General features: G+C 36.9%; 1 non-coding gene across 1 annotated transcript; it reads left to right on the forward strand.

Annotated features, from left to right (window-relative positions):
- Positions 1 to 4,135: 4,135 nt before the first annotated feature.
- On the forward strand, positions 4,136 to 4,242 carry LOC125996641 (U6 spliceosomal RNA). The gene has a single exon (XR_007491322.1). It is a non-coding gene; the product is annotated as a U6 spliceosomal RNA (small nuclear RNA).
- Positions 4,243 to 5,652: the final 1,410 nt, after the last annotated feature.

Below are 5,652 nucleotides of genomic sequence, written 5' to 3' on the forward strand. Positions count from 1 at the left end.
CTCTGCATTACCATAATTTCTCCTTCCTCTCTAACTTTGGCACTGTGTCTTTTCTTCACCTTGCAATTAATTCCTCCAGTGAAGCCAAATTGTAAGTAAAGCAGCTGTTCTGAGCTGAGAATGAGACAGAAAATTGTGAAGTGGTTTCCTTAGCAATAGGAATTATTTGAATGTTTTTAGAGGCCAATTCTTGGGCTTTTCCTTTCCATTTTCTCTGCCTCCCTGCATTCCTCACACCCTCATTTGCAAATATATATTTCCTTTTGTCTGCTACACATTTTTGCTATTTACTTCAAGACAGATTTTTATACCAATTGTTTTATTTTCTATGCTTATCATCTGTAGAATCATGAGTATTATGTTTTTCATTATCTAACAGTGATTTTGACTTTCTTGAAGTCATTTACAACACTTACATTAGTGGTAGATTTACCTAGTAGAGTGAGCTTGCTAACTCCATCCCACAAAGACTACCAGGAGGCGACCAGGAACTCAAAAAGGCAAAGGAATTTATTTAAAATACCAGCATGCTGGGGTCACACCTCTTGCAGGTGGTGACCCCACCCAACTTACATTCTACCTTTTATACCCAATTTAGAGAATTTTAGAATTTAGGTGACCATTGCATCATTGCTTATAGGGTTCTAGGTGATTGGTCGGACCTAGGAATTTTAAGGCAGTTGTAAGCAGGATGTAACAAGAATGTTGCTCTCTAGGAGTAGTGGTAGGAATTTGGGTGCCCACCTGCCTTCCATTTGGGTGCCTGCAGGTCCTAGGGTGATGTTCTCCAAGTGCAATTAGATTGTTTCCTACATTCCTTAGTTTATGACTATCCTGGTATATGCCCATAAAGTTTCTGGAACTGGCAGTTTTTCTGGGCCTAGTCCCTGTTCTCTACAGCTTAAGCCTGTCATGGCAATCCTTTTGTCTATGTGAAACAGCAATTAATTCTAAACTTACACTCTAATATTCTTTTCTAACCGGCTGACAGTGAGGAGTTCCACCAAAATGAGCAAATCTCTAGAAAACTTAAATATGGGCACAATTAAGGAATCAAGATGTGTGCATTATCATGACACTGGGCTGGCACCATAAGCAGGTAGGGAGCTTGTCTTGCATTGGGTGCCAATTCCCAGCATACTATTTGGTTCCCTGAATACCTCCAGGAGTGAAACTTGTGTGTAGAGAGCTGAAAATAAGCTCTGGCTGTAACCCAAAAGCAAAAAAAAAATCATCACACATGTTCTTATAAAAGAGGTATATTAAAGTTTTACACACACACAAACACACACACACACACTTGCATGTGATGTGACTACTACATAAAAAAATGCCACCAGTCATCAATGTTTTTCTAAAAGACAAGTTTGGGGGTATCCTGAATTTGTAGAATCCTACTGACTTCAGTTTCACAATTATTTTTCTTTTTGCTCTTTCTATTTTTTTTTATCTTTTTTTTTTTTAATTTCAGATTTTGGACTTGTGTGAAACTGTGGGAATGAATGTGTGCTGTTTAAAACGTCAACTCTACAATGCCTTGTTAAAAGAGCCATTAGGAACAAATACAGTGAGTTATTTATAAATTTTAAATATGAATAACTTGACTTTTCAAACAATCATGATTTATTAGACATTTTAACAACTTAGAGAAAGCTCAAAGATAAGAACCTAAATACGACAGCGAGATGGTACAGCATGTAGGGTATTTGTCTATGAATGGAATCACCATTCATCAGGATTTATTTCAGGCATTACATGAGTTAGCCCTGAGCATAGAGCCAGGAGTAACAATCTTTCTTTTGTGTGCCTCTCACTCCCACCCACCCAAAAAAAAAAAAAAAGAGAGAAAATAATTTGAACTCAGGCATGGAATTTCTTGTTGTTTTGAGGTAACACCTGGTGTGGAATTTCTTTTTGTTTGTTAGCTACAGATATTGTCAGAAGGGCAGATTTCTAATTCTTAAAACTAGACACCATCCCGCATTAATACTCCCAATACCCATAGATATTTGTCCCTTAGACCAGTGGTGTGGCCCCTACATAAAACAAATTTCCAAAGCAATGATGTTCCTTGTGATCTCAAAACCATCCTACTTCCAAATCATTTTCCTTTTAAAATACCCTCTTTGTCCATTCGGGCACAGAGTCAATTGGCTCATCTGCTCTGCTATGCAGACAATGTCCCCGACAGACTCAACAGAGGGTTGGGCCAGAGCAATAATAGTCTAGCTTGTAGAGCGTTCGCCTTGCATGCAGTTGACAAATAACTTGGTACCCTGGACCCCACCTGGAGAGATTTCAGAGCACACCCAGAGCCAAGAAGAAACCTCTGAGTCCCACTATCAATGGGACTGGCCCCCAAACCAAACACACACAAAACAGAAAACAAACTTCAGTTGTCATTCTAGGGAAGTTGGGGATCTGCTGTCCTGGGACCAGCCAGTTTGGCTGCCACTCAGGAAGCTGAGCAGAAATCCCAAGATGTTGTCCACAGATATCTAAGGCCAGCTTGTCTGCTTAGGTAGTGAGTTATCAGTCTTTATTCAGCCTCTTGGTTTGGAGATAAATAAACCTTGTCGAACAAGAAAGAGAATTGCAATCAGTGACACTTTGGAAACAAATCCGTCTGCACCTACCACCAGGACCAAGTCCACTTGAGGAAAATGCAAAGTAGGGTTGTCCCCAGTGCAATCTTGCAGACGGTCCTACCCTGGAGTGTCTTAGAAGGATTTCCTGGCACTATCTCTCAATAAGTCACCTCGTGTGTTTTTCACTCCGGCTTAAGTGCAGAATTAAAGTCTCTGAGACAGCACTCAGCTAGCTATCTCACTTGTGAGAGGAGCTAAGAACATTAAGGGGCTATAAAACAAAACAAAACAAAACAAAACAAGCCAAAAAAGTCTTTTCTACTCTACTAAATGAAGTCCTATAAAAATCCTTGAAGAGACTAGGGCTTCCCTCTGCAGAGGCCTAGCAAGAGAAAAAAGAAGCCTTAGATGATGTTTATGAGCCATATTTACACAGTACAAGCACTGTTAGGTTTATAATATAACAAGACTAAATATATATGTTGGAAGATTTTTGGAATGGCCAGATTTATACATGTTGCTGTAAAAATTAAGATTTAAATCTTCATCCATCATACATATAATATAAATATATCCATTTATGTATACACATATGGAAATGGACATATGTCTCAGAATATATACATCACCCTTTTTTTAGGGAAGAAAAAAGTGTCACAAAGGATTTTTCTTTTGTGTCAGTAATGTTTTCATTATGTCTTTCTCATTAAAATCAAGTCAAGAGGAATATTTATGTACATGCCTTAAGTTTAACACTAGCATTTTTAAAAATAAAGTAGCTAAAAAATCTATATGTTTCACATAAATAAGATCCAGCTGTCATAGAAAGAAAATAAATTATTGCACTGTCAAAGGGTTCTGCCTTTCAGAATTTAGGAGAAACACTCTGACAATTTCTATAAATGAAAAGAACAAATTAAAGAGAATGTACCTCTGGATTTGTTGTCTAATACTTTTTCCAAAAGAGTAGAACTAAAGCTACCCCAGATCCCTGAATCAGTAAAATATTATATATAGGGAAAACTCGACTGAAAGTTAGAAGCTGACCCAAGGTTATAGAGCTAGAAAGGACCCTCCATAGGAATTTCATTTTGAAGATAATTTACAAGGGAAATACAGGCAGCTTAGAAGAAAATTAATATGGAATTTTTTGAACATTGGTTTTTATAGAGCTTAATTCCACCCCTCCCAGAATCACTTTGCTTCAATCTATACTTTACTAGAAAAGCAAATTTGAAAAAAGAAAGTCTTAAGAACCTACTTCGTTGGAAGTCAAACCGTGGGGATTTGGGGTTTTTTATTTTTATTATTTTTAATTTTTTACTTTATCTTTTTATTTGTTTGTTTTTATTGGGGGGGGGTCACACCTGGCAGCGCTCAGGCTTTACTCCTGACTCTATGCTCAGAAATAGCTCCTGGCATGTAAGGCAAATGCCTTACCTCCATGCTATCTCTCCGGCCCCTTTTTTACTTTATTTTAATACCACAGTTTACAAAGTTGTTAATAATACAGTAGTTGTTTTTCACCGTTAAAAATGTGTTCATCTGTGCTCGTTTTGGCAGCACATATACTAAAATTGGAACGATACAGAGAAGATTAGCATGGCCCCTGTGCAAGGATGACACGCAAATTCGTGAAGCGTTCCCTATTTTTTTTAAAAGATTAAAAAAATATATTCATGATTGAGTCTTGGTCATACAATATCCAACACCCTTCACAGATGCACATTTCTCATCACCAATACCTCTAGTCTACCTGCTGCCTCTCCCTTACTCTTTTCCATGGAGTGTTGCAATGAAAGGCAATAAGAAATGGAATTTTTGTAAGGAAGTTTAGAATTGATTTAGGGAACATCATATATTTCTAAGCTTATGGCAATAAATTAGTGTAATATGACATTTATAACAGTGGAAAGAGACCATTGTAAGGGAAATTTGTCTTTGTACTTGAGAATAACTGTCAGCTTTTGGAGAGATGGACACTTACTCAATTTGACAAGAAGGAAGGCAGGTCACATGAGCTGATGGGATAGAAAATGTAGACCATAAATTCTGATTGCTTCTATTTGCTCCATAAAATTTGAAGGAATTAATATTTGAATTAATATTTTGAATTAAGGGCAAAAAAGAATGTCTATAGCTTCTGAGAAAGATGATTATACAGCAGTCATCCATATATATATTTCATAAAAATGCATATGTCTTAAGAATTACAACCACTATAATTTCACAAATACACTTGGTACTAAATTTTTTCTTCTTTCTTTTATTCCCATTTTGTTTTTATTTTAGTATTTCTTTCTATTTTCTTTCTATTTTTAATAACTTTGATTTCTGTCATCTTGAAACAAATGTATTATCAGTAATGTCAATTATGTGATGCATTTTCTTTAAATAAATTTAAAAAAAAGAATTACTACCACTTCTGGACAACTTTATAATTAGCACAGTCTTGGTACACCACTCTCAGAAATGAATGACCAATAAAGCAAAAAGAAGGAAAACTGGAGCATGACAGGCTTAGGGCCCTGGTTATAGGAGTGATGTGAGAGAGTGATATAGCTATATAGTCAAACAAGAAACTAAAACTAAAATAATTCCCAATGAATTTGTTTCTTTAAAGTGAAAATAAAATACAATACAGGGGCTGGAGAGATAGCATAGTAGTGGAGCATTGCCTCGCCCCTTTGAGAGGGGCCAGATTCAATTCCTGACATCCCATATGGTCTCCCATGCTGCCAGGGGCAATTTCTGAGTGCAGAGTCAGGAGTGAATTCTGAGCACCTCTTGGTGTGACCCAATAACCAATCAATCAATCAATCAATAAAGTTTAAAAAAAACTAATACAAATTATTTAAACTTTAAAACCAATGAAAGTAGTGTATATCAAAACTACAGAATGCAGTAACAAGCAAGAAATCACTTTGCAAAGTAGTTCAGATATACAGGTATGGGACCGGAGATAGCATGGAGGTAAGGCACTTGCCTTGCATGCAGGACAGCGGTTTGAATCCCGGCATCCCATATGGTCCCCTGAGCCTGCCAGGAGTGATTTTTGAGTGTA

The sequence above is a fragment of the Suncus etruscus genome, chromosome 18 (genome assembly GCF_024139225.1).
Source record: "Suncus etruscus isolate mSunEtr1 chromosome 18, mSunEtr1.pri.cur, whole genome shotgun sequence".
Classification (NCBI taxonomy): domain Eukaryota; kingdom Metazoa; phylum Chordata; class Mammalia; order Eulipotyphla; family Soricidae; genus Suncus; species Suncus etruscus.